Raw genomic sequence first — 12,917 nt, forward strand, 5'->3', positions numbered from 1 at the left:
CTGATTGTTCCACGCAGGGGTACACACACGGACGTGCTAGACAATCGTCACAACAGTAATTCTAATTCTTATCCATGCTCATTAGAGCATCCCCACTCGTTTGGCCTCCCCATGCCCGAAATTCGGGGTTAATTTCGTCCGGATTGGACGAAAAAATGGCGTGGGGAGGGCCAGCTTCCCAGCCGCGATCCCAGGATAATACGGCGAATTCAGACAAAATTGACGAGTTCGTTCAAACATAAGCGAAATTTAATGATATTTAACATATAGAGGCGAGTTCGTACATAATTAGGCCGAATTCGTACATATATTTGAATTCGGCGATTGGCAAACTAAAACTTAAACTAAGCGTCCTCCTACATGCCGAAATGGCGGTAGAAGGACGTGTAGTCGCCGCCGTCATCGTCGTCGCTCGAGCCGGCGTCGTCCTGGGGCGGCGGCGCCTCGTACCAGCGACTCGTACCCTGGCCAGCGTCGCCGGCGCGTGGCGGCGACGGCCGGTAGATGTCGTCGTCGCTGCTCTCCTCGAGCTTGATCACCTCCCTGGGCGCGGCGTTCCGCGCGGAGGACGGTGCGGCGGCGCGGGCGGCGAGTTGACGCGCGGCGGCAAGATCCAGCATCCGCCGCTGCTGCTCCGCCTCCTCGCGCTCCCAGTCGCGCCTGGACCACTCCAGTGCGGCGTCGATGGGGAGGCTGTTGTCGGCGGGCACCAGGTCCTTCAGCGACCTGGCGATCGCCTCCGCCACCGCGGCGTCCTCCGCGCGCTTCGCCTCCTCCTCGGCGAGCTGGTTGGCGGCGGCCTCAGCGGCCTCCTTCTTCGCCGACTTCCTCTTCCTCCCGTGCTGCGGCGAGGAGGGTTGGTCGCGGATGACGAGGGCGCCGTTGCTGCGCCCTCTGGTCGGCGGTGGAGACGCCGGCTCCTTCTTGACGCGCGCCGGTGTCGACGGAGACGCCGGCTCCTTTTTAACGAAGACCGATGTCGACCCGCCGGACCTGGACGCCGACCCAGACGAGGAGGAGGACGGCGCCATCCTCCTCGGCAGCCAGGAGGTACCGCGCCGGCGCGACAGAGTCGCCGCCTCCGGTGGCGGCATTTGCAGGACGGGGAAATTCCCGCTCTCGATGTGCGCGAGCACATTCGAGAGGGTGCGGTCAGGCGCGCTCCACCACCGGCGGCGGCCGGCGGCGTTGTTCCTTGCCGGAGGAGGAGGAGGGCCGTCATACGTGACGAGTTCGCGCTCGTACCTGCATCGGAAGAACTCGGTCCATGCTTCGTAGTTGTCGGGGTAGAAGCGTGGATCCGCGCGCTGCTCGTCACTGAGAGTGACGAGCACCGCGTCGATCTCCGCCTCGAGCGCGGCCCGACCCATCGGTGGCGGCGGGATCGGCACGCCGCCCGCGCTAAGCCTCCATCCTCCCGGCGCGCGGAAGTCCGGCGGCGCCGGGTACCCCGCCGCGTGGAGGAGCCGTCCCTCCCATTGGTGGAGAGAGCGGCGGCCGAAGCCGTTGTTGGCCGCACCGTCGTTCGCCATTGCTGGTTCGTTCGAGTTCGGGGAAGATTTGGGGGTAGGCGAGTGAGGTGAATGCGGGGTAGACGCGGTAGTTCGGCGATAAATAGTGGTAGGCGCGCATGAAACCGAGGCGACGACATTAACTCGCCGCGTGGAAGCTACGCGGCCGGCAAATGCTGACCGGCGGCAGGCTTTTACAGCGCGCGGAAGACGATGCGATGAGGACGACGATCGGTGCCTCTCGCCGACAAGTTGGGGCCACCAGACGCGCGGGAAGTTTCCTCGGCGTTTCCCGCGCTTTCGTTTCGTCTGGACTCCCCGAGCGCTCCCCAGGGGGTCGGGGATGGCGTGGGATCGCCGGATGAATTTAGGCTCAAATCCGGACGAAAACGAGGAACAGGGAGGCGCGACTGGGCCGAATTTCACCGTTCGGATGGGAAAAACGTCCCTCGGGGGCCTCGTCGGGGAGACGAGTGGAGATGCTCTTAGTACATTATCCTTATCAACTCATGATGCAGCTTTTTTTTTTTTTTTGAAAACCAATATATTAAGTCAGCAAGCCGCCTCATTAAAAACCTTCTAGTCCCCTTCGGTACCCTGGTAAGGAAAAGAGTGCGTCTGGTACTTGCTGCTTCACAAATTTAGTACAGTTACATCGTTCAGCACATCTGTTAACACAGATGAAGGAGGGTTACTATCCCAAATACAAAAAATATTAGACTCAAAACTTAATCTAGCTTGATTATGCGCCGTCTTGTTTGCCTCTCTGGGACAATGCTGAAAAGATATCCTCCCAATTCTTCGAGCAATTTGAAAACAGTCTGCCAGTATTGCTGCATAAGGGCTCCATAGCTCAATTTCTCCATTGCATGCTGTAATCAATTCTAAGCTATCAGATTCCACCACTGCCGGTGAACATCCAATATTTTCAAGTAGCAACAAGCCATTTTTCAACGCCATTGCTTCAGCAGTTGCTGGACTTAACATATCCAGTAAAGGCCAAGTCCCGCCTCCAATCGCCTCACCATGGTCATTTCTAATAACAGCTGCCGCAGCCCCTGTACCATTGGGGAAAAAACATGCATCTATATTAAGCTTATAATTTCGAGCTGGAGGTTTACTCCAAGTTACCACCTTCGGTGTTGCTCTCTGTTCTGCTAAGGAAAAATTCATACTCAGGGCTTTAATCGAGAATGCTGAGCTGATTGGTGAAGCCACCTTTTCTCCCTTTACTCCTTCTCGCCGCTGCCACCATATATACCAAGCCGCCACCGCCACTGTCTCCTTCAGCCTCAGGGGACCAAGTAAAGGCGGGTGATTCAAATCTGAGCGTAATATCTCCTCAAGCACAACACTCCCAGATTTATCCAGTTTCGACCATTGCATGATAAAATCATTCAGACCCAGGGCCGTCCAAACCTCCTTTGCTCTGTTGCATGTAAAGATCAAATGCAGAATATCCTCAGCCCCCATCTTACAAATAGGACATTGAGCTGGCACTTTGATATGTCGATTTGCTAATATAGACATTCCAGGGACCAAACCATGTAAAGCTCTCCAGATAAAAATTTTAACTTTTGATGGAACTTGCAGTTTCCAAACAATTCCCCATACTGGATTTATAGATGATGAGCCTTGTCCACCATTGCTTCTGATTTTCAGACCAAACTGATGCTCCCATTCTGAATAGTATGCAGATCGAACAGAGAAACAAAAATTACTAGTCTTGTGCCAAGCTACAAAGTCATCACCCAAATCCTGGCTAATGGGAATCTGTAGAATTCTTCTAACATCCAAGGGATTGAAATTGTCCCTGATTAGCTGTTCATCCCAAACGCCAGAAGATGGATCAATAAGCTCATCAACTGTTCTCAGTAAACAATTACCACGGTTAGTTTCAATTTTACGTGTAACACTCCCTGGTACCCAATGATCTCTCCATATATTGATCTTTGTGCCATCACCCACACGCCAGATATGGCCTCTCTTGAAAGTTTGTATGCCACTGATTATGCTCTGCCAGGTAAAAGAAGACCCTTTCTTAGGCCCCGCAGCCAACAAATTTCCATCTGGGTAGTACTTTGCTTGAAGAATGGAAGCACATAGGCTGGTTGGATTATTGAGGAGTCTCCATGTCTGTTTTGCCAACATCGCCAAATTGAAAGAATGGAGATCACGAAATCCCATCCCTCCATCAATTTTTGGAATACACATTCTCCACCATGCCCTCCAATGCATCTTCTTCTGATCCTCAGTATCACCCCACCAGAATGCTGCCATAGCATCAGTAATGGATTTGCAAATATTCTTTGGTATTTTAAAAACACCCATCGCAAAGACAGATATAGATTGAATTACAGCTTTGAGTAAAATTTCTTTTGCTCCCATTGACATTGTTTTCTCCTTCCAACCATTTAGCCTGGCTATAACTCTTTCCAACAGATACATAAAGTTATCACTTCTGTCTATCCCCACCATCGCAGGAAGACCCAAATATCTATCAGATAAGGCTTCAGTCATAATATTCAGTTCAGAACATATATCAGCCTTAGTAAGAACATCAACATTGGGGCTGAAATAAATACTACACTTTCCTTCACTCACCAATTGTCCCGAATTTGTGCAATATTGATCAAGCACTTGTCTCAACGAGGTTGCATTAACTATGTTTGCCTTCATTAGGATTAAGGAATCATCAGCAAATAAAAGATGTGACACTGATGGTGCATTTCTGCACACCTTTACCCCTTCAATACCCCGAACCTCCTCTTGATGAGCTAGTAAACTCGATAAACCCTCCGCACAAATCAGGAACAGGTAGGGAGAAAGAGGATCCCCCTGTCTCAGTCCCCTAGTTGGAATAAAACCCTCTGTTTCTTGGTCATTATATCTCACTTTATACTTCACAGATTTCACACAAGCCATTAACAGCTCAACCACCTCAGGATGAAAACCCAATTGCATTAACATTCTCTCAAGGAAAATCCATTCTACACGATCATAGGCCTTGTGCATGTCCAATTTAACAGCACAGTATCCCTCCTTTCCATTCTTTTTGTTCTTCATAGTATGCAAACTTTCATAAGCCACAAGAATATTGTCTGTGATCATCCTGCCAGGAACAAAGGCACTTTGTACGGGTGAAATAACTTCATCTAAAATATGCTTAATACGAATAGCAATTATTTTAGATATAACCTTGTATAGAACATTGCATAGACTAATTGGTCTATATTGGGAAATAGATTCAGGAGTCTCCACTTTTGGAATCAGCACAATGACAGTATCATTCCAACCTTCAGGGATTACCTTATCATTAATGGCCTGCAACACCTCTTGGGTTAAAACTTCACCCACAATATGCCAACATTTTTTGAAAAAAATCGCATGAAGACCGTCTGTGCCAGGTGCCTTCATATCCCCAATCGAGAACAAAGCTTTTCGGACATCTTCAGCCGTGTATGGTCGACGCAGAGAATCATTCATATTGGCTGTCACACGGGGATAGACTTTCTGTAGCAGAGTTGGATCAATATCATAAACTTCAGTAGAGAACAGCCCTGAAAAATAATCAGAAATCATAGGATTTAGATATGCTGTTCCTTCCCTCCAGACTCCATTTTCATCCTTCAACCTCTTCACTCTATTTCTTTGTCTACGAGCCTTTGCAGAGTTGTGAAAGTACGAGGTATTTTTGTCACCGTATTGGAGCCAGTTTACTCGACTCCGTTGAGCCCAGTGAATTTCTTCCTGAACCAAAAGATTTTCAATTTCTGTTGCTAGCTCCTTCTGTCGAGCAATGTTTTCATCAGTAAGTGCTCCTCTCGCCACTTTTTCAAGATCACGTTGTGCTGTTTTAATACGCTTGCTAGTACTTTTGAGAACTGTACGATCCCATCGGTGTAGCTGATCATGAACCCGGGCTAACCTGCCCGCCAGGTCAAGACCATGTACATGTAGTGCAGATTCCCATGCCCCTTCAACCACTTCCTTGAACCGACCTTCTTTTAACCACCTCGCCTCAAATCTCAAGACCCTTGGTCCATAAGTATCATGTGATTCCTGCTCCTCTAACAACAGAAGCAAAGGACGGTGATCAGATCTAAAGGTACTAGTATCTAAAGGTATAATTGTTGCACCCCCATGGTATAATTCTTTTAACTCATGATGCAGCTAGCGCTACTAGTATCTAAAGGTATAATTGTTGCACCCCCATGGCCTCCTCACAGCGATTCTCGATTCTGGACCGTTCGATCTTCACATTGATGCAATCTTGTCCGTTGATTCTAGGCAGAAAACAAGTGTTCCGATTGGCCCTCCCACTAGCTATACCCATGCAACAGCCATGTGTTACCCGCCAGTAACTGCGCGTGGGTCCCACTTCCGTCCGGGCCCGCACGTCGGTCACTGCGGGTCAATTTCGTTCGGTCAGGCTTGCCGTCAGGTCGGGAAAAAGATCTCCACCCGCAGGGGTAAATTGGGTATTTCCTCGCACCACGACCAGATCAGGCACGTTCCCCACCACCGCCTCCCCATCCGCCGCTCCCCGCCGCCTCCCCATCCGCCGATCCCCGTCGCGGCCGTCGTCCTCACCGGCGAGCCGCCGTCGCCCGATCTGGGTAATCAAGGGCAAGGACGAGCGGTGAGGTAAGGACGAGCGGTTCGATCTGACACGGCCGCGCTCGCCTTGTCTTCGTCGGCTCCGGTGAGGCAGGGCCATGGGTGTCGCACCACCACCCATCTCACCGCTTGCAGCACCGCTGCGTCGTGCTGTCGCATGGAGAAGCGCGGCTGGTGGCCGGCAGATGCAGAGTAGCCTGTTTCTCCCAGAGCCAACCTTATCTCCACCCTGTCCACTCAATTGATGACCAGCCACGAGCATCCAATCCCCTCCCCTTCGTGTCCTCCCCAGGCCCATCCTGTTCGGCCGCCGCCGCCACTCGCGCCTAGCTGCTGATCTTCTCCATGGTGAACAAGGAGAGGCTACGAGCAGCAGTGCGATTTGGCCGGAGGAGATGGAGCTTGATGTGTGGAAGATGAAGACCGATGCGAGGGCTCAGCCTCCACCGCCGCCCTCCTCCCCCTCGCCGTCGAGATCGCGCCGCCGCAGCAGATCGCGGGTGAGACGTAACTCAGCGGGTGCTTGGCTTCGATTTGGCCGGAAAGACGCCGGCCAACAGCACAACGGCCGGCCCTCCTCCGTCTCTTCATTTTTTCAAAGACCTACAGGTTATTTCTCTCCTCTCCCCCGTCTCTCTCTCCTCTAGGCTGAGCTAAAAGTGGAGACAGAGCCCCTAGATCATCTCACCTTGGTTTGTCCAGATCTTCAATAATAGTTCAAAGCTCGGATGAAGTTTTATGTATATTCTGATGGGAAGGTGCTTCAGCCGACTATTAGGTCTCCATTGTTGTTGAACTCATCTTACTTCTGCTCCATTAATTTGACTACTTCTTTTGATTTTCTTGTGTGCACATAATTGGTAGTCCACTCTTTCCTGAGATTGGTTGTCTGTCATTTTTTTGGTGAAGGTTGTTCGTATGCTTCTTTCAACCAATAGAGACATGGGCTCATTTTTTTTGTATGACCTGCTCAATTATTTGTTTCAGTTCATATCGGTTTATTCTGAAGTACCGGGTTTCTTGTAAGTACTCTTGGCTTGGTGCTAAAGTACTATGCAATTCTAAGTATACGAATTATTTTACGAAGTCTATGTAATGCATAATATATATCTCCATTTATATAAGATTGTTCAACGGGTGGTGTTCACTTCAATCTGCTATGTTACTTGAATAGGATTTATACATTTTATTTGTGCATTTCATAAAATCACACATTGCTGGAGTTCATATAAGTATGCTAATTTATTATACAACATATACTTGATAGGTTGAACTACATGCCTAGCCGTGTCCTCAGTATATCCAACAAATAGCTCTACTACCCTGAGTTGTATGCAGGTAAAATATTATGGATTCACAACTTTGGTTCATTGTGGTGTCAAAAGTTGGTTCAGTAGTATGTGGAGCATGAAAGATATACATGTTCTGAAGCATTACTATTTAAAAACTATTTGATATATTGTTTTGCGCCTTAATTTGGTTTCCTTATTTTGGATACATGCGCCTTAATTTGGTTGCCTTAATTTGATTGTAGTTTTTTAATCTATCTGAGGTCTAAAAAGTTATCCTTCCTTTATCTTGATAGAATATTTTGTTATTGTTGCAGTATATATGTGAAGCAGCAAATTTAGATTAATTACATGATGCATGTTTGTAGGACATATTATGCAAGTACAAATATGAGATGGGTACTTTTACATGATGCACGGTAATTTAATATTCATGTTCATACTATACTACATGGCTGGATCGCTTCCAAGCCACATAGTGTCCTGTCATTGCCGCTAAAAGGGAACGACTCCTTGATATTGCAGCCTTTTGATAACACATAAGTTATTTGTTGCATGCTGATTGCTTGTAGATGACCCTGCAACATCTTTTCTCACCTGAAAATTTGACAATCGTTTACAGGAGCACTGTGTTTTGGTTTTCTATGCTGGGAAGTAATGATGTTGCTATATTTATCTTAGCCATGCACATCTCTATGACCAATGCTTTAATTTCAGTCATTTTATTGTCTGTTCATGGACCTTCCAATCGTCCGTTTGTGATGGTTCCATGTGGGAGATTATTGTAGTTAGAAGGTGAGGCTTCTATATTTATTTATTTTACTGATTGGTGTGTTTCGTAGATTCATTCACAATTTTTCAATAATTACATGTCATTGTAAATCGCCACTGTTTGGGGGAAATCAGTAAAATTCTTGATCTTGAATAAGTTGTGCTTGTTTTCCTAATTGAGACATTGTTCCGCTTTTCATCTTTCAGGTAGAATGTAAAAAGGCACAGATGTGGACGCCTGAGTCGTTCACGGTGGCGTCACAGTCATCCTCGCCCTCGCCCTCGACGAGCACGAGCCGCCGCTAAACCACCTGAGTGAGATCACCGTTATAAAACATAAACATTGGCATGAGCTCTACAGGATCGTGCGCCAAGGCGCACATCTAAACATTGGCATGAGCTCTTCTCCCACTTACTTCAGCCGTCGGCCTTTGACCTCTTCATATTTTTAGGATGTTAATTAACAACTCCGCCGCACCTGGGCGTATGTCTCTGCCCTATGAATTGGTGTATGCAGGGAAGATTATGTAGAAGAGGTTGTTTAGTTTTTGCTGGTTTGCAACACAACATGAGCCTCTCACGAAGCAACTTTTCCTGCTGGATTGGACAATATGTATGGCTTCCCCCTCTTAGTCATCTCTTTGTGTGATTTCTCGTGAGTGGTGTGAGATTGTTGTGAAAGTATGTAATCCTACAGTGTTACAGTCCACACATTTGAGATATATAGTTCTTTGGGTGCTAATTTCTTGCCTAATAGAGATCACCATGCAGATTATACATTTGCGTGCCGTAAGCTATAGATCTCTGCTAATTCTTAAAACCAAATAAATATACTCTTTTAGCTAAGATCTTTATTTCTTAAATGTTCCAGGCTATTGTGTTCATCTACCTAGCATGCTTTGGATTTTGTCAGTCAGAGTCAGGTCTCATCACCTAATGCAGTAGTCAATTCCTTCTTCATTCTACATGCACATCATGTGCTTTGTGAAAATTTCTAACGTCTTGTTGTTGTATTAGGTCTGACATCGGAAAATAAATCCGGCAGTAGCCACCAGAGAGGTTGTGCATGCTAGGAACATTGCAGTAGGTAGTATCTCAAGCAAGGATGGAGAGGCTATGCAAAGATCCAATGCTAGCAGCTACATTTTTATTTCAGCATGGACGGTGATAAATCATTGATTGCCTATATCTCTTTTGAAAGGTGCAAAGTTTTAGATTTTTGAGCTACATGTGTATTATGGAAATTGTTAATGTGCTCTGGGTGAATTCTGGGGCTTCCCATGGCCCTCGGAATGGTGGCTGGCCACCTGATCGAGGCTCCCGAGAGGATCCCAGCTGTACATTTTCTTCACCGTGTGAGCTAAAGAACCCACAACTCATATTTGATTCGTAAGGTGGGTTTTTGTCTCCTGTTACTCTAATATGCCAATGACACATTATTTAATATATCCTTGCGGTTCTATTCAAGTGCGGTCAGAGACCAAGGAAAAAAAGTATGTGCTCCTTCTTACCATCTACTTCATGTTATTTCACTAGGATTATTACTTCTCATTTTACTACAGTTTTACATCACTCATCTGGTATGTTGTCTGTTGAGTTGGCATTATCGGTTTGTTAGTTATGCCTCGAGAAAATCCCATTTGCATGATTCCGTTGATTTTTTTGTGTGTAAGGTGTCCTGAACCAATACAAGATCTGAGCTCTCAAATGACATAAATTGGGAGTCAAACCTCACTTTGTCATAGTTATATTGTTGATCAATTTGTATTGTAAAGTTTAGCACTCTCTGTTATAATTGGTCAGGTTATCCCAGGCATATGATTTATCTCTGTGTAGGTTCTTAATTTTACCTTGAAGAATGAGATGAGCATAATCAAACAATATTAATGATTTTAGATTCCCCCACTGTTATTTATTTGTGTCTATAAATTATTGTGTTTCTAAAGAAGAAGAAAAAAAAGAAACTGATGTTTCTGTTGCATGTGGTTTTCAGACAGGGAACAATGTTCTTTTCAAGATGCATGTATCATGTATGCTCAGTAATTTTGATCTAACAACTTATATTGTGCACTAAAGGTATCTGCATTTATTTATTATTTGCAAGATCTGGCACCTGCATTATTAATATGCTGAAACACAATATTTGTATTCTGAATTTCAAACATTCAAGCACATTCTCAACTTTCCCTTTTTTTGTTTTTATAAATTCTTGAAGCAGGCAATACGATACATAGAGGAAATGGATAGTACACTCCGATCTGAAGCCTGCCAATTTTGTGCTTGTGAGGAGATCTCTGAAACTAATTGACTTTGGCACTGCGAAAGCTATAATGAATGATTTCATTATCTATGAGTGAAATTGATATATTACGTTTTGCTTGGTCGACAGATAAATGCATCCGTGTATTTCTGAATGTGAGAATGTGAAGCAACTTTGGGCAGTTTTCTAAATTTTACAATCAATGTGATTTCCAGGTACCATGAGATGTGTTTTGCATTAACTCACAGTTAGGGCTTCTGTATTGTTGCATTTGCTTGTGTATTAGTAGGAACCTTACTGAGCACTCATACATATTTGGGTGTCAGAAAACATTTGCAAGGTCGTTCCCCTGTTTCGTTATCTATGAGTAAAAATTGATATATTACAGTTTGCTTGGTTGACAAGTGAATGCATCCATGTATTTCTGAATGTGAGAATTTGGAAGAACTTTGTGCAGTGTTCTGAATTTTATTTTTCTTGTTCATGCAGATGCAGACTTCTTTTTCTACATGAATAATAATTTAATTAATCATACTTGATCTGCTTTACATGCTACAGGTAATGCTCTGAACTTATGGCATTACTACTAAATTAATTCTCTTTGCTATGTCTCTCTTTCTACTCTACTATAACTTGTTCTAATTTACAGTAGAATGATCACTGTTGAGAAAGAAAAATGTATTCGATGTTGTTTCCTGGTTTGTGATCTGGAATAAGTTCTGTTTTAATTCTCCATTTTGGCATTTTGTTCAGATAGTAAATTACACACATTGTCAGGGTCTCAAGTCTCAATCCTGATTTATCTGGCATGTATGTTGCTCTGCATCGTGTATAAATCAAGCTCTATTTTTTTAGACACACATATGCATACATATATGTGTTGGTCTGAATCTATTAGCTTACCGAGGACAACATGTGCGTACATATATGTTATTCATTGGAAATATTAGAGCACCACCTACCACCGTGACCTTCTCATGAACTTGATGTAGATTTGGCACAAGCACCTCCAGCAGAATAACGATCTCATTTTGACTCTGTTTCGTAAAATGCGCACTGAAGACGGTAATGAGAAACATGAACCTGGCATCATGAAGAATTACCTGCTGAAGACGGTAATGTTGCAGGCGTGGGAGAAGAGGATGAACCAATTGAAGCTGCCCACAAGCGTGGTGTGTGTACCCTGTCGGCAGACTTCGGCAACCGGCCGTGCCATGCCGGTTGCATCTGGTTTAGGTGGATATGAAAACCTTGCTATGCTGCAGTCTACTGAGTATTCTGGTAGTGTCTGAAGTTGACGTGGTGTTATCCTTCCTCAGCGGGCTTCTCTCCGGTGGGAAGCCTCTATTTTTATCATCCTTTCCATTTTCTACTATGTTTTTAACTTCATGTATTTGTATATTTTCTTCCATGCTTGAAATTGCATAGGAGGTTAGCACTAACTGAAGTTGAGAGAGGGGACATAACGTGTAGGTGTTCCAGAGTATTTCTTAACATCGTGATATGGATTTTTTAGATTAAATAAAAAATTATTTATAACCAATGATGGTTTTTTCTATCGCTTAATACAAATAGATAGCTTTTAGATATATTATGTCAACATTGAGTTCATATTCAGTAGATATGCGTCTTATTTTATTTTTGTTGCACTGTCTGCGCCGCTAAAAAAGATGGTATGCATGCCAACAAAAACTGCAGAACACCCTTCATAAAGGAAATATAGTGTTATATTTTGGTAGTCTGAGAACATGTCATCAATTGATACATTTGCATGCGTGCAGTGCAGGTGTTTGCATATTGGTGTGTTGGGGTGATCTCGGTGGGTGAAAGAAAATTGTATCCTCTCATGGGGCTGCCGCCATAGTCCATTCAATGGCAGTATCCTTGCCGATGTTGATGTCCACGCCCATATACAGAGTCCACTTGATTTTCTTCGCAGAGCAAAGGCGCTGAAGAGATTCTCATAGTTGATCCTTTTGTGGGTGCTTGTTCGGTGGGTTACTGTTAATTTGATTTTTAATTACTTTGACTGTAGACATGTCCTGACATTAGTGATGATTATGGCACTATGCTGCAAGCTTTGATGCATTTTTCCAAGAAATGACCGCCGGACATGTTTTCCATATTGTACTTACTAATTGTTCTCCATGTTGTACTTAATAATTCTTCAGTAATAACATACTTTGAAATTCTTTCCTAATTTTCTACCATGTGATTAGGAAGAGCAGTGCAACTGATTCATAGTCCTCGCCGTCGCCGTTTGTGCGTGAAGGGATGCATGAGTAACTGCAAAGGTCTTGCTAGAGAATTTACAAAGTATCTTCTTGAGGAATCCTGCAGAAACCTAAGAAATCATATTAGTAGATATTTTTTTATCATTGTTATACAAAATAAATATTGACATTATCTCCACGGGATCGTGCGCCAAGGCGCACCCCTAATCTAGTAACATGGGAATCGCTAGCT

At 44.8% G+C, this 12,917-nt stretch overlaps 1 long non-coding RNA gene across 18 annotated transcripts; it reads left to right on the top strand.

The window, feature by feature from the left end:
- The first annotated feature begins 6,030 nt into the window (after window positions 1-6,030).
- Window positions 6,031-12,589, top strand: LOC127331433 (uncharacterized). Of its 18 annotated transcripts, none has more exons than XR_011751426.1 (7): window positions 6,032-6,740; window positions 7,399-7,469; window positions 7,789-8,215; window positions 8,399-10,473; window positions 10,581-10,666; window positions 10,941-11,009; window positions 11,444-12,589. It is a non-coding gene; the product is annotated as an uncharacterized lncRNA (long non-coding RNA). The 18 variants fall into 18 exon arrangements; XR_007869744.2 differs by having other exon boundaries at window positions 6,034-6,740; window positions 8,043-8,215; XR_011751428.1 differs by having other exon boundaries at window positions 6,037-8,215; window positions 8,399-8,804; window positions 9,063-9,114; window positions 9,209-10,473.
- The last annotated feature ends 328 nt before the right edge of the window (window positions 12,590-12,917 follow it).

The sequence above is a fragment of the Lolium perenne genome, chromosome 2, assembly GCF_019359855.2.
Source record: "Lolium perenne isolate Kyuss_39 chromosome 2, Kyuss_2.0, whole genome shotgun sequence".
NCBI classification, from domain to species: domain Eukaryota; kingdom Viridiplantae; phylum Streptophyta; class Magnoliopsida; order Poales; family Poaceae; genus Lolium; species Lolium perenne.